This window comes from Passer domesticus, chromosome 3 (genome assembly GCF_036417665.1).
Source record: "Passer domesticus isolate bPasDom1 chromosome 3, bPasDom1.hap1, whole genome shotgun sequence".
In the NCBI taxonomy this organism is placed as follows: Eukaryota; Metazoa; Chordata; class Aves; order Passeriformes; family Passeridae; genus Passer; species Passer domesticus.
This window is the reverse complement of record NC_087476.1, coordinates 79,510,299-79,537,983: the sequence shown is the minus strand read 5'-3', so window position 1 is coordinate 79,537,983 and position 27,685 is coordinate 79,510,299.

Below are 27,685 nucleotides of genomic sequence, written 5' to 3'. Positions count from 1 at the left end.
TCCCAGATTGAAAGTACCACCCAAGGCAAATGTGGCTGGTTTGACAGTGCCAAGTGCCTCCTGCAAACTGACATCAGGAACCTGGCCTGGTGATTTTTGTTTCTCTGGGGAAAGGCCATCATTCTTGTCCAGTGCCCCGCTGCCTGCAGTGGCCGGCTGCCTGCTGAAATTCCTCACGGTTGAGGATACCTCCCAGATGGAAGGTGCCCCCACAGGTAACTGTGGCTGGTTTGACAGTGCCAAGTGCCTCCTGCAAACTGACATCAGGAACCTGGCCTGGTGACTTTTGTTTCTCTGGGGAAAGGCCATGGTTCATGTCCAGGGCCTGGTGGCCCGGAGTGGCCGGCTGCCTGCTGAAATTCCGCACGGTTGAGGATGTCTCCCACATGAAAAATGCCTCCACAGGCAACGGTGGCTGGTTTGACAGTGCCAAGTGCCTCCTGCCAACTGACATCAGGAACCTGGCCTGGTGACTTTTTTTTCTCTGGGGAAAGGCCATCATTCATGTCCGGGGCACGGTGGCCAGGAGTGGCCGGCTGCCTGCTGATATTCCACACAGTTGAGGATACCTCCCAGATGCAAGGTGCCCCCACAGGCAACTGTGGCTGGTTTGACAGTGCCAAGTGCCTCCTGCAAACTGACATCAGGAACCTGGCCTGGTGACTTTTGTTTCTCAGGGGAATGGACATGGCTCATATCCAGGGCCTGGCGGCCCGGAGTGGCCGGGTGCCTGCTGAAATTCCGCTTGGATCAGGATGCCTCCCAGATGAAAAATGCCCCCAGAGGCAACTGCGTCTGGTTTGACAGTGCCAAGTGCCTCCTGCAAAATGACATCAGGAACTTGGCCTGGTGACTTTTGTTTCTCTGGGGAAAGGCCATCATTCTTGTCCGGGGCACGGTGGCCCGGAGTGGCTGGCTGCCTGCTGAAATTCCGCACGGTTGAGGATACCTCCCAGATGCAAGGGGGACCCACAGACAACTGTGGCTGGTTTGACAGTGCCAAGTGCCTCCTGCAAACTGACATCAGGAACCTGGCCAGGTGACTTTTGTTTCTCAGGGGAAAGGCCATCATTCTTGTCTTGGGCCTGGTGGCACGGAGTCGCCGGCTGCCTGCTGAAATTCCGCATGAATCAGGATGCCTCCCAGATGAAAATTGCTCCCACAGGCAACTGTGGCTGGTTTGACAGTGCCAAGTGCCTCCTGCAAACTGATATCAGGAACCTGGCCTGGTGACTTTTGTTTCTCTGGGGAAAGGCCATCATTCGTGTCCAGTGCCCTGCTGCCTGCAGTGGCCGGCTGCCTGCTGAAATTCCTCACGGTTGAGGATACCTCCCAGATGAAAAGTGCCCCCACAGGTAACTGTGGCTGGTTTGACAGTGCCAAGTGCCTCCTGCAAACTGACATCAGGAACCTGGCCTGGTGACTTTTGTTTCTCTCGGGAAATGGCCATGGTTCATGTCCATGGACTGGGGGCCCGGAGTGGCCGGCTGCCTACTGAAATTCTGCATGGATCAGGATGCCGCCGAGATGGAAGGTGCCACCACAGGCAACTGTGGCTGGTTTGACAGTGCCAAGTGCCTCCTGCAAACTGACATCAGGAACCTGGCCTGGTGACTTTTGTTTCTCTGGGGAAAGGCATTCATTCTTGTCCAGTTCCCGGTGTTCTGGAGTGGCCGGATGCCTGCTGAAATTCCGCACGGATGAGGATACCTCCCAGATGAAAGGAGCCCCCACAGGCAACTGCGTCTAGTTGGACAGTGCCAAGTGCCTCCTGCAAACTGACATCAGGAACCTGGCCTGGTGACTTTTGTTTCTCAGGGGAATGGACATGGCTCATGTCCAGGGCCTGGTGGCCCGGAGTGGCCTTGTGCATGCTGAAATTCCGCATGGATCAGGATGCCTCCCAGATGAAAAATGAACCCAGAGGCAACTGCGTCTGGTTTGACAGTGCCAAGTGCCACCTGCAAAATGACATCAGGAACCTGGCCTGGTGACTTTTGTTTCTCTGGGGAAAAGCCATGGTTCATGTCCAGGGCCTGGTGGCCCGGAGTGACCGGCTGCCTGCTGAAATTCTGCATGGATTAGGATGCCTCCCACATGAAAAATGCCCCCACAGGCAACTGCGGCGGGTTTGACAGTGCCAAGTGCCTCCTGCAAACTGACATCAGGAACCTGGCCTGGTGACTTTTTTTTCTCAGGGGAAAAGCCATGGTTCATGTCCAGGGCCTGGTGGCCCGGAGTGGCCGGCTGCCTGCTGAAATTCCGCACGGATCAGGATGCCTACCCGACCGAAAGTACCACCACAGGTAACTGTGGCTGGTTTGACAGTGCCAAGTGCCTCCTGCAAACTGACATCAGGAACCTGGCCTGGTGACTTTTGTTTCTCTGGGGAAAGGCCATCGTTCTTTTCCGGGGTACGGTGGCCCGGAGTGGCCGGCTGCCTGCTGAAATTCCAAAAGGATCAGGATGCCTCCCTGACCGAAAGTACCACCCAAAGCAACTGTGGCTGGTTTGACAGTGCCAAGTGCCTCCTGCAAACAGACATCAGCGACCTGGCCTGCTGAATTCTGTTTCTCTGGGGAAAGGCCATGGTTCATGTCCAGGGCCCGGTGGCTCGAGTGACAGGCTGCCTGCTGAAATTCCAAACGGATCAGGATGCCTCCCAGATGGAATGTGGCCCCAGAGGCAACTGTGGCTGGTTTGACAGTGCCAAGTGCCTCCTGCAAACTGACATCAGGAACCTGGCCTGGTGACTTTTGTTTCTCTGGGGAAAAGCCATGGTTCATGTCCAGGGCCTGGTGGCCCGGAGTGGCCGGCTGCCTGCTGAAATTCCTCACGGTTGAGGATACCTCCCAGATGCAAGGTACCCCAGAGGCAACTGTGGCTGGTTTGACAGTGCCAAGTGCCTCCAGCAAACTGACATCAGGAACCTGGCCTGGTGACTTTTGTTTCTCTGGGGAAAGGCCATGATTCTTTTCCGGGGTACGGTGGCCCGGAGTGGCCGGCTGCCTGCTGAAATTCCGCACGGATCAGGATGCCTACCCGACCGAAAGTACCACCACAGGTAACTGTGGCTGGTTTGACAGTGCCAAGTGCCTCCTGCAAACTGACATCAGGAACCTGGCCTGGTGACTTTTGTTTCTCTGGGGAAAGGCCATGGTTCATGTCCAGTGCCCCGTGGCCTGGAGTGGCTGGCTGCCTGCTGAAATTCCTCACGGTTGAGGATACCTCCCAGATGGAAGGTGCCCCCACAGGTAACTGTGGCTGGTTTGACAGTGCCAAGTGCCTCCTGCCAACTGACATCAGGAACCTGGCCTGCTGAATTCTGTTTCTCTGGGGAAAGGCCATGGTTCATGTCCAGGGCCCGGTGGCACGAGTGACAGGCTGCCTGCTGAAATTCCAAACGGATCAGGATGCCTCCCAGATGGAAAGTGGCCCCAGAGGCAACTGTGGCTGGTTTGACAGTGCCAAGTGCCTCCTGCAAACTGACATCAGGAACCTGGCCTGGTGACTTTTGTTTCTCTGGGGAAAGGCCATGGTTCATGTCCAGGGCTTGGTGGCCCGGAGTGGCCGGCTGCCTGCTGAAATTCCAAATGGATCAGGATGCCTCCCAGAGTGAAAGTACCACCAGAGGCAACTGTGGCTGGTTTGACAGTGCCAAGTGCCTCCTGCAAACTGACATCAGGAACCTGGCCTGGTGACTTTTGTTTCTCTGGGGAAAGGCCATGATTCTTTTCCGGGGTATGGTGGCCCGGAGTGGCCGGCTGCCTGCTGAAATTCCAAAAGGATCAGGATGCCTCCCAGACCGAAAGAACCACCCAAGGCAACTGTGGCTGGTTTGACAGTGCCAAGTGCCTCCTGCAAACAGACATCAGGAACCTGGCCTGGTGACTTTCGTTTCTCTGGGGAAAGCCCATGGTTCATGTCCAGTGCCCCGTGGCCCGGAGTGGCCGGCTGCCTGCTGAAATTCCGCACGGTTGAGGATACCTCCCAGATGCAAGGTGCCCCCACAGGCAACTGTGGCTGGTTTGACAGTGCCAAGTGCCTCCTGCAAACTGACATCAGGAACCTGGCCTGGTGACTTTTGTTTCTCTGGGGAAAGGCCATGGTTCGTATCCAGGGCCTGGTGGCCCGGAGTGGCCGGCTGCCTGCTGAAATTCCTCACGGTTGAGGATACCTCCCAGATGCAAGGTACCCCAGAGGCAACTGCGGCTGGTTTGACAGTGCCAAGTGCGTCCTGCAAACTGACATCAGGAACCTGGCCTGGTGACTTTTGTTTCTCTGGGGAAAGGCCATCATTCTTTTCCGGGGTATGGTGGCCCGGAGTGGCCGGCTGCCTGCTGAAATTCCGCACGGGTCAGGATGCCTACCCGACCGAAAGTACCACCACAGGCAATTGTGGCTGGTTTGACAGTGCCAAGTGCCTCCTGCAAACTGACATCAGGAACCTGGCCTGGTGACTTTTGTTTCTCTGGGGAAAGGCCATGGTTCATGTCCAGTGCCTCGTGGCCTGGAGTGGCCGGCTGCCTGCTGAAATTCCTCACGGTTGAGGATACCTCCCAGATGGAAGGTGCCCCCACAGGTAACTGTGGCTGGTTTGACAGTGCCAAGTGCCTCCTGCAAACTGACATCAGGAACCTGGCCTGGTGACTTTTGTTTCTCTCGGGAAAGGCCATGGTTCATGTCCATGGCCTGGTGGCCCGGAGTGGCCGGCTGCCTGCTGAAATTCTGCATGGATCAGGATGCCGCCGAGATGGAAGGTGCCACCACAGGCACCTGTGGCTGGTTTGACAGTGCCAAGTGCCTCCTGCAAACTGACATCAGGAACCTGGCCTGGTGACTTTTGTTTCTCTGGGGAAAGGCCATCATACTTGTCCGGGGCCCAGAGAAGCCTGCGGTGGCCGGCTGCCTGCTGAAATTCCGCACGGTTGAGGATACCTCCCAGATGCAAGGTGCCCGCACAGGCAACTGTGGCTGGTTTGACAGTGCCAAGTGCCTCCTGCAAAATGACATCAGGAACCTGGCCTGGTGACTTTTGTTTCTCTGGGGAAAAGCCATGGTTCATGTCCAGGGCCTGGTGGCCCGGAGTGGCCGGCTGCCTGCTGAAATTCCTCACGGTTGAGGATACCTCCCAGATGCAAGGTACCCCAGAGGCAACTGTGGCTGGTTTGACAGTGCCAAGTGCCTCCAGCAAACTGACATCAGGAACCTGGCCTGGTGATTTTTGTTTCTCTGGGGAAAGGCCATCATTCTTTTCCGGGGTACGGTGGCCCGGAGTGGCCGGCTGCCTGCTGAAATTCCGCACGGATCAGGATGCCTACCCGACCGAAAGTACCACCACAGGTAACTGTGGCTGGTTTGACAGTGCCAAGTGCCTCCTGCAAACTGACATCAGGAACCTGGCCTGGTGACTTTTGTTTCTCTGGGGAAAGGCCATGGTTCATGTCCAGTGCCCCGTGGCCTGGAGTGGCTGGCTGCCTGCTGAAATTCCTCACGGTTGAGGATACCTCCCAGATGGAAGGTGCCCCCACAGGTAACTGTGGCTGGTTTGACAGTGCCAAGTGCCTCCTGCCAACTGACATCAGGAACCTGGCCTGCTGAATTCTGTTTCTCTGGGGAAAGGCCATGGTTCATGTCCAGGGCCCGGTGGCTCGAGTGACAGGCTGCCTGCTGAAATTCCAAACGGATCAGGATGCCTCCCAGATGGAAAGTGGCCCCAGAGGCAACTGTGGCTGGTTTGACAGTGCCAAGTGCCTCCTGCAAACTGACATCAGGAACCTGGCCTGGTGACTTTTGTTTCTCTGGGGAAAGGCCATGGTTCATGTCCAGGGCTTGGTGGCCCGGAGTGGCCGGCTGCCTGCTGAAATTCCAAATGGATCAGGATGCCTCCCAGAGTGAAAGTACCACCAGAGGCAACTGTGGCTGGTTTGACAATGCCAAGTGCCTCCAGCAAACTGACATCAGGAACCTGGCCTGGTGACTTTTGTTTCTCTGGGGAAAGGCCATGATTCTTTTCCGGGGTACGGTGGCCCGGAGTGGCCGGCTGCCTGCTGAAATTCCAAAAGGATCAGGATGCCTCCCAGACCGAAAGAACCACCCAAGGCAACTGTGGCTGGTTTGACAGTGCCAAGTGCCTCCTGCAAACAGACATCAGGAACCTGGCCTGGTGACTTTCGTTTCTCTGGGGAAAGGCCATGGTTCATGTCCAGGGCCTGGTGGCCCGGAGTGGCCGGCTGCCTGCTGAAATTCCGCACGGTTGAGGATACCTCCCAGATGCAAGGTGCCCCCACAGGCAACTGTGGCTGGTTTGACAGTGCCAAGTGCCTCCTGCAAACTGACATCAGGAACCTGGCCTGGTGACTTTTGTTTCTCTGGGGAAAGGCCATCATTATGTCCAGGTCCCGGTGGCCCGGAGTGGCCGGCTGCCTGCTGAAATTCCTCACGGTTGAGGATACCTCCCAGATGCAAGGTACCCCAGAGGCAACTGCGGCTGGTTTGACAGTGCCAAGTGCCTCCTGCAAACTGACATCAGGAACCTGGCCTGGTGACTTTTGTTTCTCTGGGGAAAGGCCATCATTCTTTTCCGGGGCCCAGAGAAGCCTGCGGTGGCCGGCTGCCTGCTGAAATTCCGCACGGTTGAGGATACCTCCCAGATGCAAGGTGCCCGCACAGGCAACTGTGGCTGGTTTGACAGTGCCAAGTGCCTCCTGCAAAATGACATCAGGAACCTGGCCTGGTGACTTTTGTTTCTCTGGGGAAAAGCCATGGTTCATGTCCAGGGCCTGGTGGCCCGGAGTGGCCGGCTGCCTGCTGAAATTCCTCACGGTTGAGGATACCTCCCAGATGCAAGGTACCCCAGAGGCAACTGTGGCTGGTTTGACAGTGCCAAGTGCCTCCAGCAAACTGACATCAGGAACCTGGCCTGGTGACTTTTGTTTCTCTGGGGAAAGGCCATCATTCTTTTCCGGGGTACGGTGTCCCGGAGTGGCCGGCTGCCTGCTGAAATTCCGCACGGATCAGGATGCCTACCTGACCGAAAGTACCACCACAGGTAACTGTGGCTGGTTTGACAGTGCCAAGTGCCTCCTGCCAACTGACATCAGGAACCTGGCCTGCTGAATTCTGTTTCTCTGGGGAAAGGCCATGGTTCATGTCCAGGGCCCGGTGGCTCGAGTGACAGGCTGCCTGCTGAAATTCCAAACGGATCAGGATACCTCCCAGATGCAAGGTGCCCCCACAGGCAACTGTGGCTGGTTTGACAGTGCCAAGTGCCTCCTGCAAACTGACATCAGGAACCTGGCCTGGTGACTTTTGTTTCTCTGGGGAAAGGCCATGATTCTTTTCCGGGGTATGGTGGCCCGGAGTGGCCGGCTGCCTGCTGAAATTCCAAAAGGATCAGGATGCCTCCCAGACCGAAAGAACAACCCAAGGCAACTGTGGCTGGTTTGACAGTGCCAAGTGCCTCCTGCAAACAGACATCAGGAACCTGGCCTGGTGACTTTCGTTTCTCTGGGGAAAGGCCATGGTTCATGTCCAGGGCCTGGTGGCCCGGAGTGGCCGGCTGCCTGCTGAAATTCCGCACGGTTGAGGATACCTCCCAGATGCAAGGTGCCCCCACAGGCAACTGTGGCTGGTTTGACAGTGCCAAGTGCCTCCTGCAAACTGACATCAGGAACCTGGCCTGGTGACTTTTGTTTCTCTGGGGAAAGGCCATGGTTCGTGTCCAGGGCCTGGTGGCCCGGAGTGGCCGGCTGCCTGCTGAAATTCCTCACGGTTGAGGATACCTCCCAGATGCAAGGTACCCCAGAGGCAACTGCGGCTGGTTTGACAGTGCCAAGTGCGTCCTGCAAACTGACATCAGGAACCTGGCCTGGTGACTTTTGTTTCTCTGGGGAAAGGCCATCATTCTTTTCCGGGGTATGGTGGCCCGGAGTGGCCGGCTGCCTGCTGAAATTCCGCACGGGTCAGGATGCCTACCCGACCGAAAGTACCACCACAGGCAATTGTGGCTGGTTTGACAGTGCCAAGTGCCTCCTGCAAACTGACATCAGGAACCTGGCCTGGTGACTTTTGTTTCTCTGGGGAAAGGCCATGGTTCATGTCCAGTGCCTCGTGGCCTGGAGTGGCCGGCTGCCTGCTGAAATTCCTCACGGTTGAGGATACCTCCCAGATGGAAGGTGCCCCCACAGGTAACTGTGGCTGGTTTGACAGTGCCAAGTGCCTCCTGCAAACTGACATCAGGAACCTGGCCTGGTGACTTTTGTTTCTCTCGGGAAAGGCCATGGTTCATGTCCATGGCCTGGTGGCCCGGAGTGGCCGGCTGCCTGCTGAAATTCTGCATGGATCAGGATGCCGCCGAGATGGAAGGTGCCACCACAGGCACCTGTGGCTGGTTTGACAGTGCCAAGTGCCTCCTGCAAACTGACATCAGGAACCTGGCCTGGTGACTTTTGTTTCTCTGGGGAAAGGCCATCATACTTGTCCGGGGCCCAGAGTGGCCTGCGGTGGCCGGCTGCCTGCTGAAATTCCGCACGGTTGAGGATACCTCCCAGATGCAAGGTGCCCGCACAGGCAACTGTGGCTGGTTTGACAGTGCCAAGTGCCTCCTGCAAAATGACATCAGGAACCTGGCCTGGTGACTTTTGTTTCTCTGGGGAAAAGCCATGGTTCATGTCCAGGGCCTGGTGGCCCGGAGTGGCCAGATGCCTGCTGAAATTCCTCACGGTTGAGGATACCTCCCAGATGCAAGGTACCCCAGAGGCAACTGTGGCTGGTTTGACAGTGCCAAGTGCCTCCAGCAAACTGACATCAGGAACCTGGCCTGGTGATTTTTGTTTCTCTGGGCAAAGGCCATCATTCTTTTCCGGGGTACGGTGGCCCGGAGTGGCCGGCTGCCTGCTGAAATTCCGCACGGATCAGGATGCCTACCCGACCGAAAGTACCACCACAGGTAACTGTGGCTGGTTTGACAGTGCCAAGTGCCTCCTGCAAACTGACATCAGGAACCTGGCCTGGTGACTTTTGTTTCTCTGGGGAAAGGCCATGGTTCATGTCCAGTGCCCCGTGGCCTGGAGTGGCTGGCTGCCTGCTGAAATTCCTCACGGTTGAGGATACCTCCCAGATGGAAGGTGCCCCCACAGGTAACTGTGGCTGGTTTGACAGTGCCAAGTGCCTCCTGCCAACTGACATCAGGAACCTGGCCTGCTGAATTCTGTTTCTCTGGGGAAAGGCCATGGTTCATGTCCAGGGCCCGGTGGCTCGAGTGACAGGCTGCCTGCTGAAATTCCAAACGCATCAGGATGCCTCCCAGATGGAAAGTGGCCCCAGAGGCAACTGTGGCTGGTTTGACAGTGCCAAGTGCCTCCTGCAAACTGACATCAGGAACCTGGCCTGGTGACTTTTGTTTCTCTGGGGAAAGGCCATGGTTCATGTCCAGGGCTTGGTGGCCCGGAGTGGCCGGCTGCCTGCTGAAATTCTGCATGGATCAGGATGCCTCCCAGAGTGAAAGTACCACCAGAGGCAACTGTGGCTGGTTTGACAGTGCCAAGTGCCTCCTGCAAACTGACATCAGGAACCTGGCCTGGTGACTTTTGTTTCTCTGGGGAAAGGCCATGATTCTTTTCCGGGGTACGGTGGCCCGGAGTGGCCGGCTGCCTGCTGAAATTCCAAAAGGATCAGGATGCCTCCCAGACCGAAAGAACCACCCAAGGCAACTGTGGCTGGTTTGACAGTGCCAAGTGCCTCCTGCAAACAGACATCAGGAACCTGGCCTGGTGACTTTCGTTTCTCTGGGGAAAGGCCATGGTTCATGTCCAGGGCCTGGTGGCCCGGAGTGGCCGGCTGCCTGCTGAAATTCCGCACGGTTGAGGATACCTCCCAGATGCAAGGTGCCCCCACAGGCAACTGTGGCTGGTTTGACAGTGCCAAGTGCGTCCTGCAAACTGACATCAGGAACCTGGCCTGGTGACTTTTGTTTCTCTGGGGAAAGGCCATCATTATGTCCAGGTCCCGGTGGCCCGGAGTGGCCGGCTGCCTGCTGAAATTCCTCACGGTTGAGGATACCTCCCAGATGCAAGGTACCCCAGAGGCAACTGCGGCTGGTTTGACAGTGCCAAGTGCGTCCTGCAAACTGACATCAGGAACCTGGAGTGGTGACTTTTGTTTCTCTGGGGAAAGGCCATCATTCTTTTCCGGGGTACGGTGGCCCGGAGTGGCCGGCTGCCTGCTGAAATTCCGCACGGGTCAGGATGCCTACCCGACCAAAAGTACCACCACAGGCAATTGTGGCTGGTTTGACAGTGCCAAGTGCCTCCTGCAAACTGACATCAGGAACCTGGCCTGGTGAGTTTTGTTTCTCTGGGGAAAGGCCATGGTTCATGTCCAGTGCCTCGTGGCCTGGAGTGGCCGGCTGCCTGCTGAAATTCCTCACAGTTGAGGATACCTCCCAGATGGAAGGTGCCCCCACAGGTAACTGTGGCTGGTTTGACAGTGCCAAGTGCCTCCTGCAAACTGACATCAGGAACCTGGCCTGGTGACTTTTGTTTCTCTCGGGAAAGGCCATGGTTCATGTCCATGGCCTGGTGGCCCGGAGTGGCCGGCTGCCTGCTGAAATTCTGCATGGATCAGGATGCCGCCGAGATGGAAGGTGCCCCCACAGGCAACTGTGGCTGGTTTGACAGTGCCAAGTGCCTCCTGCAAACTGACATCAGGAACCTGGCCTGGTGACTTTTGTTTCTCTGGGGAAAGGCCATCATACTTGTCCGGGGCCCAGAGTGGCCTGCGGTGGCCGGCTGCCTGCTGAAATTCCGCACGGTTGAGGATACCTCCCAGATGCAAGGTGCCCCCAGAGGCAACTGCGGCTGGTTTGACAGTGCCAAGTGCGTCCTGCAAACTGACATCAGGAACCTGGCCTGGTGACTTTTGTTTCTCTGGGGAAAGGCCATGGTTCATGTCCAGGGCCTGGGGGCTCGGAGTGGCCGGCTGCCTGCTGAAATTCCGCATGGATCAGGATGCCTCCCACATGAAAAATTCCCCCACAGGCAACTGTGGCTGGTTTGACAGTGCCAAGTGCCTCCTGCAAACTGACATCAGGAACCTGGCCTGGTGACTTTTGTTTCTCTGGGGAAAGGCCATGGTTCATGTCCAGGGCCTGGGGGCTCGGAGTGGCCGGCTGCCTGCTGAAATTCCGCACGGATCAGGATGCCTCCCTGACCGAAAGTACCACCCAAGGCAAATGTGGCTGGTTTGACAGTGCCAAGTGCCTCCTGCAAACAGACATCAGCGACCTGACCTGGTGACTTTTGTTTCTCTGGGGAAAGGCCATCCTTCTCGTCCGGGGCCCAGAGCGGCCGGAGTGGCCGGCTGGCTGCTGAAATTCCGCACGGATCAGGATGCCTCCCACATGAAAAATGCCCCCACAGGCAACGGTGGCTGGTTTGACAGTGCCAAGTGCCTCCAGCAAACTGACATCAGGAACCTGGCCTGGTGACTTTTGTTTCTCTGGGGAAAGGCCATGATTGTTTTCCGGGGTACGGTGGCTCGGAGTGGCCGGCTGCCTGCTGAAATTCCGCACGGATCAGGATGCCTCCCACATGAAAAATGCCCCCACAGGTAACTGTGGCTGGTTTGACAGTGCCAAGTGCCTCCTGCAAACTGACATCAGGAACCTGGCCTGGTGACTTTTGTTTCTCTGGGGAAAGGCCATGGTTCATGTCCAGTGCCCCGTGGCCTGGAGTGGCCGGCTGCCTGCTGAAATTCCTCACGGTTGAGGATACATCCCAGATGGAAGGTGCCCCCACAGGTAACTGTGGCTGGTTTGACAGTGCCAAGTGCCTCCTGCAAACTGACATCAGGAACCTGGCCTGGTGACTTTTGTTTCTCTCGGGAAAGGCCATGGTTCATGTCCATGGCCTGGTGGCCCGGAGTGGCCGGCTGCCTGCTGAAATTCTGCATGGATCAGGATGCCGCCGAGATGGAAGGTGCCACCACAGGCACCTGTGGCTGGTTTGACAGTGCCAAGTGCCTCCTGCAAACTGACATCAGGAACCTGGCCTGGTGACTTTTGTTTCTCTGGGGAAAGGCCATCATTCTTGTCCAGGGCCCAGAGTGGCCTGCGGTGGCCGGCTGCCTGCTGAAATTCCGCACGGTTGAGGATACCTCCCACATGAAAAATGCCTCCACAGGCAACGGTGGCTGGTTTGACAGTGCCAAGTGCCTCCTGCAAACTGACATCAGGAACCTGGCCTGGTGACTTTTGTTTCTCTGGGGAAAGGCCATCATTCTTGTCCGGGGCACGGTGGCCAGGAGTGGCCGGCTGCCTGCTGATATTCCACACGGTTGAGGATACCTCCCAGATGCAAGGTGCCCCCACAGGCAACTGTGGCTGGTTTGACAGTGCCAAGTGCCTCCTGCAAACTGACATCAGGAACCTGGCCTGGTGACTTTTGTTTCTCAGGGGAATGGACATGGCTCATGTCCAGGGCCTGGCGGCCCGGAGTGGCCTGCTGCCTGCTGAAATTCCGCATGGATCAGGATGCCTCCCAGGTGAAAAATGACCCCAGAGGCAACTGCGTCTGGTTTGACAGTGCCAAGTGCCTCCTGCAAAATGACATCAGGAACTTGGCCTGGTGACTTTTGTTTCTCTGATGAAAGGCCATCATTCTTGTCCGGGGCACGGTGGCCCGGAGTGGCTGGCTGCCTGCTGAAATTCCGCACGGTTGAGGATACCTCCCAGATGCAAGGGGGACCCACAGACAACTGTGGCTGGTTTGACAGTGCCAAGTGCCTCCTGCAAACTGACATCAGGAACCTGGCCTGGTGACTTTTGTTTCTCTGGGGAAAGGCCATCAATCTTGTCCCGGGCCTGGTGGCCCGGAGTGGCCGGCTGCCTGCTGAAATTCCACATGAATCAGGATGCCTCCCAGATGAAAATTGCTCCCACAGGCAACTGTGGCTGGTTTGACAGTGCCAAGTGCCTCCTGCAAACTGACATCAGGAACCTGGCCTGGTGACTTTTGTTTCTCTGGGTAAAGGCCATCATTCGTGTCCAGTGCCCTGCTGCCTGCAGTGGCCGGCTGCCTGCTGAAATTCCTCACGGTTGAGGATACCTCCCAGATGAAAGGTGCCCCCACAGGTAACTGTGGCTGGTTTGACAGTGCCAAGTGCCTCCTGCAAACTGACATCAGGAACCTGGCCTGGTGACTTTTGTTTCTCAGGGGAATGGACATGGCTCATGTCTAGGGCCTGGTGGCCCGGAGTGGCCTGGTGCATGCTGAAATTCCGCATGGATCAGGATGCCTCCTAGATGAAAAATGCACCCAGAGGCAACTGCGTCTGGTTTGACAGTGCCAAGTGCCTCCTGCAAAATGACATCAGGAACCTGGCCTGGTGACTTTTGTTTCTCTGATGAAAGGCCATCATTCTTGTCCGGGGCACGGTGGCCCGGAGTGGCTGGCTGCCTGCTGAAATTCCGCACGGTTGAGGATACCTCCCAGATGCAAGGTGGACCCACAGACAACTGTGGCTGGTTTGACAGTGCCAAGTGCCTCCTGCAAACTGACATCAGGAACCTGGCCTGGTGACTTTTGTTTCTCTGGGGAAAGGCCAACATTTTTGTCTAGGGCCTGGTGGCCCGGAGTGGCCGGCTGCCTGCTGAAATTCCGCATGAATCAGGATGCCTCCTAGATGAAAATTGCCCCCACAGGCAACTGTGGCTGGTTTGACAGTGCCAAGTGCCTCCTGCAAACTGACATCAGGAACCTGGCCTGGTGACTTTTGTTTCTCTGGGGAAAAGCCATGGTTCATGTCCAGGGCCTGGTGGCCCGGCGTGGCCGGCTGCCTCCTGAAATTCCGCATGGATCAGGATGCCTCCCACATGAAAAATGCCCCCACAGGCAACTGCGGCGGGTTTGACAGTGCCAAGTGCCACCTGCAAACTGACATCAGGAACCTGGCCTGGTGACTTTTGTTTCTCTGGGGAAAGGCCATGGTTCATGTCCAGGGCTTGGTGGCCCGGAGTGGCCGGCTGACTGCTGAAATTCCGCACGGGTCAGGATACCTCCCAGATGCAAGGTACCCCAGAGGCAACTGCGGCTGGTTTGACAGTGCCAAGTGCCTCCTGCAAACTGACATCAGCGACCTGGCCTGCTGAGTTCTGTTTCTCTGGGGAAAGGCCATGGTTCATGTCCAGGGCCCGGTGGCTCGAGTGGCAGACTGCCTGCTGAAATTCCAAACGGATCAGGATGCCTCCCATATGAAAGGTGCCACCACAGGCAACTGTGGCTGGTTTGACAGTGCCAAGTGCCTCCTGCAAACTGATATCAGGAACCTGGCCTGGTGACTTTTGTTTCTCTGGGGAAAGGCCATCATTCGTGTCCAGTGCCCTGCTGCCTGCAGTGGCCGGCTGCCTGCTGAAATTCCTCACGGTTGAGGATTCCTCCCAGATGAAAAGTGCCCCCACAGGTAACTGTGGCTGGTTTGACAGTGCCAAGTGCCTCCTGCAAACTGACATCAGGAACCTGGCCTGGTGACTTTTGTTTCTCTCGGGAAATGGCCATGGTTCATGTCCATGGACTGGGGGCCCGGAGTGGCCGGCTGCCTACTGAAATTCTGCATGGATCAGGATGCCGCCGAGATGGAAGGTGCCACCACAGGCAACTGTGGCTGGTTTGACAGTGCCAAGTGCCTCCTGCAAACTGACATCAGGAACCTGGCCTGGTGACTTTTGTTTCTCTGGGGAAAGGCATTCATTCTTGTCCAGTTCCCGGTGTTCTGGAGTGGCCGGATGCCTGCTGAAATTCCGCACGGATGAGGATACCTCCCAGATGAAAGGAGCCCCCACAGGCAACTGCGTCTAGTTGGACAGTGCCAAGTGCCTCCTGCAAACTGACATCAGGAACCTGGCCTGGTGACTTTTGTTTCTCAGGGGAATGGACATGGCTCATGTCCAGGGCCTGGTGGCCCGGAGTGGCCTTGTGCATGCTGAAATTCCGCATGGATCAGGATGCCTCCCAGATGAAAAATGAACCCAGAGGCAACTGCGTCTGGTTTGACAGTGCCAAGTGCCACCTGCAAAATGACATCAGGAACCTGGCCTGGTGACTTTTGTTTCTCTGGGGAAAAGCCATGGTTCATGTCCAGGGCCTGGTGGCCCGGAGTGACCGGCTGCCTGCTGAAATTCTGCATGGATTAGGATGCCTCCCAGATGAAAGGAGCCCCCACAGGCAACTGCGGCGGGTTTGACAGTGCCAAGTGCCTCCTGCAAACTGACATCAGGAACCTGGCCTGGTGACTTTTTTTTCTCAGGGGAAAAGCCATGGTTCATGTCCAGGGCCTGGTGGCCCGGAGTGGCCGGCTGCCTGCTGAAATTCCGCACGGATCAGGATGCCTACCCGACCGAAAGTACCACCACAGGTAACTGTGGCTGGTTTGACAGTGCCAAGTGCCTCCTGCAAACTGACATCAGGAACCTGGCCTGGTGACTTTTGTTTCTCTGGGGAAAGGCCATCATTCTTTTCCGGGGTACGGTGGCCCGGAGTGGCTGGCTGCCTGCTGAAATTCCAAAAGGATCAGGATGCCTCCCTGACCGAAAGTACCACCCAAAGCAACTGTGGCTGGTTTGACAGTGCCAAGTGCCTCCTGCAAACAGACATCAGCGACCTGGCCTGCTGAATTCTGTTTCTCTGGGGAAAGGCCATGGTTCATGTCCAGGGCCCGGTGGCTCGAGTGACAGGCTGCCTGCTGAAATTCCAAACGGATCAGGATGCCTCCCAGATGGAATGTGGCCCCAGAGGCAACTGTGGCTGGTTTGACAGTGCCAAGTGCCTCCTGCAAACTGACATCAGGAACCTGGCCTGGTGACTTTTGTTTCTCTGGGGAAAAGCCATGGTTCATGTCCAGGGCCTGGTGGCCCGGAGTGGCCGGCTGCCTGCTGAAATTCCTCACGGTTGAGGATACCTCCCAGATGCAAGGTACCCCAGAGGCAACTGTGGCTGGTTTGACAGTGCCAAGTGCCTCCAGCAAACTGACATCAGGAACCTGGCCTGGTGACTTTTGTTTCTCTGGGGAAAGGCCATCATTCTTTTCCGGGGTACGGTGGCCCGGAGTGGCCGGCTGCCTGCTGAAATTCCGCACGGATCAGGATGCCTACCCGACCGAAAGTACCACCACAGGTAACTGTGGCTGGTTTGACAGTGCCAAGTGCCTCCTGCAAACTGACATCAGGAACCTGGCCTGGTGACTTTTGTTTCTCTGGGGAAAGGCCATGGTTCATGTCCAGTGCCCCGTGGCCTGGAGTGGCTGGCTGCCTGCTGAAATTCCTCACGGTTGAGGATACCTCCCAGATGGAAGGTGCCCCCACAGGTAACTGTGGCTGGTTTGACAGTGCCATGTGCCTCCTGCCAGCTGACATCAGGAACCTGGCCTGCTGAATTCTGTTTCTCTGGGGAAAGGCCATGGTTCATGTCCAGGGCCCGGTGGCACGAGTGACAGGCTGCCTGCTGAAATTCCAAACGGATCAGGATGCCTCCCAGATGGAAAGTGGCCCCAGAGGCAACTGTGGCTGGTTTGACAGTGCCAAGTGCCTCCTGCAAACTGACATCAGGAACCTGGCCTGGTGACTTTTGTTTCTCTGGGGAAAGGCCATGGTTCATGTCCAGGGCTTGGTGGCCCGGAGTGGCCGGCTGCCTGCTGAAATTCCAAATGGATCAGGATGCCTCCCAGAGTGAAAGTACCACCAGAGGCAACTGTGGCTGGTTTGACAGTGCCAAGTGCCTCCTGCAAACTGACATCAGGAACCTGGCCTGGTGACTTTTGTTTCTCTGGGGAAAGGCCATGATTCTTTTCCGGGGTATGGTGGCCCGGAGTGGCCGGCTGCCTGCTGAAATTCCAAAAGGATCAGGATGCCTCCCAGACCGAAAGAACCACCCAAGGCAACTGTGGCTGGTTTGACAGTGCCAAGTGCCTCCTGCAAACAGACATCAGGAACCTGGCCTGGTGACTTTCGTTTCTCTGGGGAAAGCCCATGGTTCATGTCCAGGGCCTGGTGGCCCGGAGTGGCCGGCTGCCTGCTGAAATTCCGCACGGTTGAGGATACCTCCCAGATGCAAGGTGCCCCCACAGGCAACTGTGGCTGGTTTGACAGTGCCAAGTGCCTCCTGCAAACTGACATCAGGAACCTGGCCTGGTGACTTTTGTTTCTCTGGGGAAAGGCCATGGTTCGTATCCAGGGCCTGGTGGCCCGGAGTGGCCGGCTGCCTGCTGAAATTCCTCACGGTTGAGGATACCTCCCAGATGCAAGGTACCCCAGAGGCAACTGCGGCTGGTTTGACAGTGCCAAGTGCGTCCTGCAAACTGACATCAGGAACCTGGCCTGGTGACTTTTGTTTCTCTGGGGAAAGGCCATCATTCTTTTCCGGGGTATGGTGGCCCGGAGTGGCCGGCTGCCTGCTGAAATTCCGCACGGGTCAGGATGCCTACCCGACCGAAAGTACCACCACAGGCAATTGTGGCTGGTTTGACAGTGCCAAGTGCCTCCTGCAAACTGACATCAGGAACCTGGCCTGGTGACTTTTGTTTCTCTCGGGAAAGGCCATGGTTCATGTCCATGGCCTGGTGGCCCGGAGTGGCCGGCTGCCTGCTGAAATTCTGCATGGATCAGGATGCCGCCGAGATGGAAGGTGCCCCCACAGGCACCTGTGGCTGGTTTGACAGTGCCAAGTGCCTCCTGCAAACTGACATCAGGAACCTGGCCTGGTGACTTTTGTTTCTCTGGGGAAAGGCCAACATTTTTGTCTAGGGCCTGGTGGCCCGGAGTGGCCGGCTGCCTGCTGAAATTCCGCATGAATCAGGATGCCTCCTAGATGAAAATTGCCCCCACAGGCAACTGTGGCTGGTTTGACAGTGCCAAGTGCCTCCTGCAAACTGACATCAGGAACCTGGCCTGGTGACTTTTGTTTCTCTGGGGAAAAGCCATGGTTCATGTCCAGGGCCTGGTGGCCCGGCGTGGCCGGCTGCCTCCTGAAATTCCGCATGGATCAGGATGCCTCCCACATGAAAAATGCCCCCACAGGCAACTGCGGCGGGTTTGACAGTGCCAAGTGCCACCTGCAAACTGACATCAGGAACCTGGCCTGGTGACTTTTGTTTCTCTGGGGAAAGGCCATGGTTCATGTCCAGGGCTTGGTGGCCCGGAGTGGCCGGCTGACTGCTGAAATTCCGCACGGGTCAGGATACCTCCCAGATGCAAGGTACCCCAGAGGCAACTGCGGCTGGTTTGACAGTGCCAAGTGCCTCCTGCAAACTGACATCAGCGACCTGGCCTGCTGAGTTCTGTTTCTCTGGGGAAAGGCCATGGTTCATGTCCAGGGCCCGGTGGCTCGAGTGGCAGACTGCCTGCTGAAATTCCAAACGGATCAGGATGCCTCCCATATGAAAGGTGCCACCACAGGCAACTGTGGCTGGTTTGACAGTGCCAAGTGCCTCCTGCAAACTGATATCAGGAACCTGGCCTGGTGACTTTTGTTTCTCTGGGGAAAGGCCATCATTCGTGTCCAGTGCCCTGCTGCCTGCAGTGGCCGGCTGCCTGCTGAAATTCCTCACGGTTGAGGATTCCTCCCAGATGAAAAGTGCCCCCACAGGTAACTGTGGCTGGTTTGACAGTGCCAAGTGCCTCCTGCAAACTGACATCAGGAACCTGGCCTGGTGACTTTTGTTTCTCTCGGGAAATGGCCATGGTTCATGTCCATGGACTGGGGGCCCGGAGTGGCCGGCTGCCTACTGAAATTCTGCATGGATCAGGATGCCGCCGAGATGGAAGGTGCCACCACAGGCAACTGTGGCTGGTTTGACAGTGCCAAGTGCCTCCTGCAAACTGACATCAGGAACCTGGCCTGGTGACTTTTGTTTCTCTGGGGAAAGGCATTCATTCTTGTCCAGTTCCCGGTGTTCTGGAGTGGCCGGATGCCTGCTGAAATTCCGCACGGATGAGGATACCTCCCAGATGAAAGGAGCCCCCACAGGCAACTGCGTCTAGTTGGACAGTGCCAAGTGCCTCCTGCAAACTGACATCAGGAACCTGGCCTGGTGACTTTTGTTTCTCAGGGGAATGGACATGGCTCATGTCCAGGGCCTGGTGGCCCGGAGTGGCCTTGTGCATGCTGAAATTCCGCATGGATCAGGATGCCTCCCAGATGAAAAATGAACCCAGAGGCAACTGCGTCTGGTTTGACAGTGCCAAGTGCCACCTGCAAAATGACATCAGGAACCTGGCCTGGTGACTTTTGTTTCTCTGGGGAAAAGCCATGGTTCATGTCCAGGGCCTGGTGGCCCGGAGTGACCGGCTGCCTGCTGAAATTCTGCATGGATTAGGATGCCTCCCAGATGAAAGGAGCCCCCACAGGCAACTGCGGCGGGTTTGACAGTGCCAAGTGCCTCCTGCAAACTGACATCAGGAACCTGGCCTGGTGACTTTTTTTTCTCAGGGGAAAAGCCATGGTTCATGTCCAGGGCCTGGTGGCCCGGAGTGGCCGGCTGCCTGCTGAAATTCCGCACGGATCAGGATGCCTACCCGACCGAAAGTACCACCACAGGTAACTGTGGCTGGTTTGACAGTGCCAAGTGCCTCCTGCAAACTGACATCAGGAACCTGGCCTGGTGACTTTTGTTTCTCTGGGGAAAGGCCATCATTCTTTTCCGGGGTACGGTGGCCCGGAGTGGCTGGCTGCCTGCTGAAATTCCAAAAGGATCAGGATGCCTCCCTGACCGAAAGTACCACCCAAAGCAACTGTGGCTGGTTTGACAGTGCCAAGTGCCTCCTGCAAACAGACATCAGCGACCTGGCCTGCTGAATTCTGTTTCTCTGGGGAAAGGCCATGGTTCATGTCCAGGGCCCGGTGGCTCGAGTGACAGGCTGCCTGCTGAAATTCCAAACGGATCAGGATGCCTCCCAGATGGAATGTGGCCCCAGAGGCAACTGTGGCTGGTTTGACAGTGCCAAGTGCCTCCTGCAAACTGACATCAGGAACCTGGCCTGGTGACTTTTGTTTCTCTGGGGAAAAGCCATGGTTCATGTCCAGGGCCTGGTGGCCCGGAGTGGCCGGCTGCCTGCTGAAATTCCTCACGGTTGAGGATACCTCCCAGATGCAAGGTACCCCAGAGGCAACTGTGGCTGGTTTGACAGTGCCAAGTGCCTCCAGCAAACTGACATCAGGAACCTGGCCTGGTGACTTTTGTTTCTCTGGGGAAAGGCCATCATTCTTTTCCGGGGTACGGTGGCCCGGAGTGGCCGGCTGCCTGCTGAAATTCCGCACGGATCAGGATGCCTACCCGACCGAAAGTACCACCACAGGTAACTGTGGCTGGTTTGACAGTGCCAAGTGCCTCCTGCAAACTGACATCAGGAACCTGGCCTGGTGACTTTTGTTTCTCTGGGGAAAGGCCATGGTTCATGTCCAGTGCCCCGTGGCCTGGAGTGGCTGGCTGCCTGCTGAAATTCCTCACGGTTGAGGATACCTCCCAGATGGAAGGTGCCCCCACAGGTAACTGTGGCTGGTTTGACAGTGCCATGTGCCTCCTGCCAGCTGACATCAGGAACCTGGCCTGCTGAATTCTGTTTCTCTGGGGAAAGGCCATGGTTCATGTCCAGGGCCCGGTGGCACGAGTGACAGGCTGCCTGCTGAAATTCCAAACGGATCAGGATGCCTCCCAGATGGAAAGTGGCCCCAGAGGCAACTGTGGCTGGTTTGACAGTGCCAAGTGCCTCCTGCAAACTGACATCAGGAACCTGGCCTGGTGACTTTTGTTTCTCTGGGGAAAGGCCATGGTTCATGTCCAGGGCTTGGTGGCCCGGAGTGGCCGGCTGCCTGCTGAAATTCCAAATGGATCAGGATGCCTCCCAGAGTGAAAGTACCACCAGAGGCAACTGTGGCTGGTTTGACAGTGCCAAGTGCCTCCTGCAAACTGACATCAGGAACCTGGCCTGGTGACTTTTGTTTCTCTGGGGAAAGGCCATGATTCTTTTCCGGGGTATGGTGGCCCGGAGTGGCCGGCTGCCTGCTGAAATTCCAAAAGGATCAGGATGCCTCCCAGACCGAAAGAACCACCCAAGGCAACTGTGGCTGGTTTGACAGTGCCAAGTGCCTCCTGCAAACAGACATCAGGAACCTGGCCTGGTGACTTTCGTTTCTCTGGGGAAAGCCCATGGTTCATGTCCAGGGCCTGGTGGCCCGGAGTGGCCGGCTGCCTGCTGAAATTCCGCACGGTTGAGGATACCTCCCAGATGCAAGGTGCCCCCACAGGCAACTGTGGCTGGTTTGACAGTGCCAAGTGCCTCCTGCAAACTGACATCAGGAACCTGGCCTGGTGACTTTTGTTTCTCTGGGGAAAGGCCATGGTTCGTATCCAGGGCCTGGTGGCCCGGAGTGGCCGGCTGCCTGCTGAAATTCCTCACGGTTGAGGATACCTCCCAGATGCAAGGTACCCCAGAGGCAACTGCGGCTGGTTTGACAGTGCCAAGTGCGTCCTGCAAACTGACATCAGGAACCTGGCCTGGTGACTTTTGTTTCTCTGGGGAAAGGCCATCATTCTTTTCCGGGGTATGGTGGCCCGGAGTGGCCGGCTGCCTGCTGAAATTCCGCACGGGTCAGGATGCCTACCCGACCGAAAGTACCACCACAGGCAATTGTGGCTGGTTTGACAGTGCCAAGTGCCTCCTGCAAACTGACATCAGGAACCTGGCCTGGTGACTTTTGTTTCTCTCGGGAAAGGCCATGGTTCATGTCCATGGCCTGGTGGCCCGGAGTGGCCGGCTGCCTGCTGAAATTCTGCATGGATCAGGATGCCGCCGAGATGGAAGGTGCCCCCACAGGCACCTGTGGCTGGTTTGACAGTGCCAAGTGCCTCCTGCAAACTGACATCAGGAACCTGGCCTGGTGACTTTTGTTTCTCTGGGGAAAGGCCATCATACTTGTCCGGGGCCCAGAGTGGCCTGCGGTGGCCGGCTGCCTGCTGAAATTCCGCACGGTTGAGGATACCTCCCAGATGCAAGGTGCCCGCACAGGCAACTGTGGCTGGTTTGACAGTGCCAAGTGCCTCCTGCAAAATGACATCAGGAACCTGGCCTGGTGACTTTTGTTTCTCTGGGGAAAAGCCATGGTTCATGTCCAGGGCCTGGTGGCCCGGAGTGGCCGGCTGCCTGCTGAAATTCCTCACGGTTGAGGATACCTCCCAGATGCAAGGTACCCCAGAGGCAACTGTGGCTGGTTTGACAGTGCCAAGTGCCTCCAGCAAACTGACATCAGGAACCTGGCCTGGTGATTTTTGTTTCTCTGGGGAAAGGCCATCATTCTTTTCCGGGGTACGGTGGCCCGGAGTGGCCGGCTGCCTGCTGAAATTCCGCACGGATCAGGATGCCTACCCGACCGAAAGTACCACCACAGGTAACTGTGGCTGGTTTGACAGTGCCAAGTGCCTCCTGCAAACTGACATCAGGAACCTGGCCTGGTGACTTTTGTTTCTCTGGGGAAAGGCCATGGTTCATGTCCAGTGCCCCGTGGCCTGGAGTGGCTGGCTGCCTGCTGAAATTCCTCACGGTTGAGGATACCTCCCAGATGGAAGGTGCCCCCACAGGTAACTGTGGCTGGTTTGACAGTGCCAAGTGCCTCCTGCCAACAGACATCAGGAACCTGGCCTGCTGAATTCTGTTTCTCTGGGGAAAGGCCATGGTTCATGTCCAGGGCCCGGTGGCTCGAGTGACAGGCTGCCTGCTGAAATTCCAAACGGATCAGGATGCCTCCCAGATGGAAAGTGGCCCCAGAGGCAACTGTGGCTGGTTTGACAGTGCCAAGTGCCTCCTGCAAACTGACATCAGGAACCTGGCCTGGTGACTTTTGTTTCTCTGGGGAAAGGCCATGGTTCATGTCCAGGGCTTGGTGGCCCGGAGTGGCCGGCTGCCTGCTGAAATTCCAAATGGATCAGGATGCCTCCCAGAGTGAAAGTACCACCAGAGGCAACTGTGGCTGGTTTGACAGTGCCAAGTGCCTCCTGCAAACTGACATCAGGAACCTGGCCTGGTGACTTTTGTTTCTCTGGGGAAAGGCCATGATTCTTTTCCGGGGTACGGTGGCCCGGAGTGGCCGGCTGCCTGCTGAAATTCCAAAAGGATCAGGATGCCTCCCAGACCGAAAGAACCACCCAAGGCAACTGTGGCTGGTTTGACAGTGCCAAGTGCCTCCTGCAAACAGACATCAGGAACCTGGCCTGGTGACTTTCGTTTCTCTGGGGAAAGGCCATGGTTCATGTCCAGGGCCTGGTGGCCCGGAGTGGCCGGCTGCCTGCTGAAATACCGCACGGTTGAGGATACCTCCCAGATGCAAGGTGCCCCCACAGGCAACTGTGGCTGGTTTGACAGTGCCAAGTGCCTCCTGCAAACTGACATCAGGAACCTGGCCTGGTGACTTTTGTTTCTCTGGGGAAAGGCCATCATTATGTCCAGGTCCCGGTGGCCCGGAGTGGCCGGCTGCCTGCTGAAATTCCTCATGGTTGAGGATACCTCCCAGATGCAACGTACCCCAGAGGCAACTGTGGCTGGTTTGACAGTGCCAAGTGCGTCCTGCAAACTGACATCAGGAACCTGGCCTGGTGACTTTTGTTTCTCTGGGGAAAGGCCATCATTCTTTTCCGGGGTACGGTGGCCCGGAGTGGCCGGCTGCCTGCTGAAATTCCGCACGGGTCAGGATGCCTACCCGACCGAAAGTACCACCACAGGCAATTGTGGCTGGTTTGACAGTGCCAAGTGCCTCCTGCAAACTGACATCAGGAACCTGGCCTGGTGACTTTTGTTTCTCTGGGGAAAGGCCATGGTTCATGTCCAGTGCCTCGTGGCCTGGAGAGGCCGGCTGCCTGCTGAAATTCCTCACGGTTGAGGATACCTCCCAGATGGAAGGTGCCCCCACAGGTAACTGTGGCTGGTTTGACAGTGCCAAGTGCCTCCTGCAAACTGACATCAGGAACCTGGCCTGGTGACTTTTGTTTCTCTCGGGAAAGGCCATGGTTCATGTCCATGGCCTGGTGGCCCGGAGTGGCCGGCTGCCTGCTGAAATTCTGCATGGATCAGGATGCCGCCGAGATGGAAGGTGCCACCACAGGCACCTGTGGCTGGTTTGACAGTGCCAAGTGCCTCCTGCAAACTGACATCAGGAACCTGGCCTGGTGACTTTTGTTTCTCTGGGGAAAGGCCATCATACTTGTCCGGGGCCCAGAGTGGCCTGCGGTGGCCGGCTGCCTGCTGAAATTCCGCACGGTTGAGGATACCTCCCAGATGCAAGGTGCCCGCACAGGCAACTGTTTCTGGTTTGACAGTGCCAAGTGCCTCCTGCAAAATGACATCAGGAACCTGGCCTGGTGACTTTTGTTTCTCTGGGGAAAAGCCATGGTTCATGTCCAGGGCCTGGTGGCCCGGAGTGGCCGGCTGCCTGCTGAAATTCCTCACGGTTGAGGATACCTCCCAGATGCAAGGTACCCCAGAGGCAACTGTGGCTGGTTTGACAGTGCCAAGTGCCTCCAGCAAACTGACATCAGGAACCTGGCCTGGTGACTTTTGTTTCTCTGGGGAAAGGCCATCATTCTTTTCCGGGGTACGGTGGCCCGGAGTGGCCGGCTGCCTGCTGAAATTCCGCACGGATCAGGATGCCTACCTGACCGAAAGTACCACCACAGGTAACTGTGGCTGGTTTGACAGTGCCAAGTGCCTCCTGCCAACTGACATCAGGAACCTGGCCTGCTGAATTCTGTTTCTCTGGGGAAAGGCCATGGTTCATGTCCAGGGCCCGGTGGCTCGAGTGACAGGCTGCCTGCTGAAATTCCAAACGCATCAGGATGCCTCCCAGATGGAAAGTGGCCCCAGAGGCAACTGTGGCTGGTTTGACAGTGCCAAGTGCCTCCTGCAAACTGACATCAGGAACCTGGCCTGGTGACTTTTGTTTCTCTGGGGAAAGGCCATGGTTCATGTCCAGGGCTTGGTGGCCCGGAGTGGCCGGCTGCCTGCTGAAATTCCAAATGGATCAGGATGCCTCCCAGAGTGAAAGTACCACCCGAGGCAACTGTGGCTGGTTTGACAGTGCCAAGTGCCTCCTGCAAACTGACATCAGGAACCTGGCCTGGTGACTTTTGTTTCTCTGGGGAAAGGCCATGATTCTTTTCCGGGGTATGGTGGCCCGGAGTGGCCGGCTGCCTGCTGAAATTCCAAAAGGATCAGGATGCCTCCCAGACCGAAAGAACAACCCAAGGCAACTGTGGCTGGTTTGACAGTGCCAAGTGCCTCCTGCAAACAGACATCAGGAACCTGGCCTGGTGACTTTCGTTTCTCTGGGGAAAGGCCATGGTTCATGTCCAGGGCCTGGTGGCCCGGAGTGGCCGGCTGCCTGCTGAAATTCCGCACGGTTGAGGATACCTCCCAGATGCAAGGTGCCCCCACAGGCAACTGTGGCTGGTTTGACAGTGCCAAGTGCCTCCTGCAAACTGACATCAGGAACCTGGCCTGGTGACTTTTGTTTCTCTGGGGAAAGGCCATGGTTCGTGTCCAGGGCCTGGTGGCCCGGAGTGGCCGGCTGCCTGCTGAAATTCCTCACGGTTGAGGATACCTCCCAGATGCAAGGTACCCCAGAGGCAACTGCGGCTGGTTTGACAGTGCCAAGTGCGTCCTGCAAACTGACATCAGGAACCTGGCCTGGTGACTTTTGTTTCTCTGGGGAAAGGCCATCATTCTTTTCCGGGGTATGGTGGCCCGGAGTGGCCGGCTGCCTGCTGAAATTCCGCACGGGTCAGGATGCCTACCCGACCGAAAGTACCACCACAGGCAATTGTGGCTGGTTTGACAGTGCCAAGTGCCTCCTGCAAACTGACATCAGGAACCTGGCCTGGTGACTTTTGTTTCTCTGGGGAAAGGCCATCAATCTTGTCCCGGGCCTGGTGGCCCGGAGTGGCCGGCTGCCTGCTGAAATTCCAGATGAATCAGGATGCCTCCCAGATGAAAATTGCTCCCACAGGCAACTGTGGCTGGTTTGACAGTGCCAAGTGCCTCCTGCAAACTGACATCAGGAACCTGGCCTGGTGACTTTTGTTTCTCTGGGTAAAGGCCATCATTCGTGTCCAGTGCCCTGCTGCCTGCAGTGGCCGGCTGCCTGCTGAAATTCCTCACGGTTGAGGATACCTCCCAGATGAAAGGTGCCCCCACAGGTAACTGTGGCTGGTTTGACAGTGCCAAGTGCCTCCTGCAAACTGACATCAGGAACCTGGCCTGGTGACTTTTGTTTCTCAGGGGAATGGACATGGCTCATGTCTAGGGCCTGGTGGCCCGGAGTGGCCTGGTGCATGCTGAAATTCCGCATGGATCAGGATGCCTCCTAGATGAAAAATGCACCCAGAGGCAACTGCGTCTGGTTTGACAGTGCCAAGTGCCTCCTGCAAAATGACATCAGGAACCTGGCCTGGTGACTTTTGTTTCTCTGATGAAAGGCCATCATTCTTGTCCGGGGCACGGTGGCCCGGAGTGGCTGGCTGCCTGCTGAAATTCCGCACGGTTGAGGATACCTCCCAGATGCAAGGTGGACCCACAGACAACTGTGGCTGGTTTGACAGTGCCAAGTGCCTCCTGCAAACTGACATCAGGAACCTGGCCTGGTGACTTTTGTTTCTCTGGGGAAAGGCCAACATTTTTGTCTAGGGCCTGGTGGCCCGGAGTGGCCGGCTGCCTGCTGAAATTCCGCATGAATCAGGATGCCTCCTAGATGAAAATTGCCCCCACAGGCAACTGTGGCTGGTTTGACAGTGCCAAGTGCCTCCTGCAAACTGACATCAGGAACCTGGCCTGGTGACTTTTGTTTCTCTGGGGAAAAGCCATGGTTCATGTCCAGGGCCTGGTGGCCCGGCGTGGCCGGCTGCCTCCTGAAATTCCGCATGGATCAGGATGCCTCCCACATGAAAAATGCCCCCACAGGCAACTGCGGCGGGTTTGACAGTGCCAAGTGCCACCTGCAAACTGACATCAGGAACCTGGCCTGGTGACTTTTGTTTCTCTGGGGAAAGGCCATGGTTCATGTCCAGGGCTTGGTGGCCCGGAGTGGCCGGCTGACTGCTGAAATTCCGCACGGGTCAGGATACCTCCCAGATGCAAGGTACCCCAGAGGCAACTGCGGCTGGTTTGACAGTGCCAAGTGCCTCCTGCAAACTGACATCAGCGACCTGGCCTGCTGAGTTCTGTTTCTCTGGGGAAAGGCCATGGTTCATGTCCAGGGCCCGGTGGCTCGAGTGGCAGACTGCCTGCTGAAATTCCAAACGGATCAGGATGCCTCCCATATGAAAGGTGCCACCACAGGCAACTGTGGCTGGTTTGACAGTGCCAAGTGCCTCCTGCAAACTGATATCAGGAACCTGGCCTGGTGACTTTTGTTTCTCTGGGGAAAGGCCATCATTCGTGTCCAGTGCCCTGCTGCCTGCAGTGGCCGGCTGCCTGCTGAAATTCCTCACGGTTGAGGATTCCTCCCAGATGAAAAGTGTCCCCACAGGTAACTGTGGCTGGTTTGACAGTGCCAAGTGCCTCCTGCAAACTGACATCAGGAACCTGGCCTGGTGACTTTTGTTTCTCTCGGGAAATGGCCATGGTTCATGTCCATGGACTGGGGGCCCGGAGTGG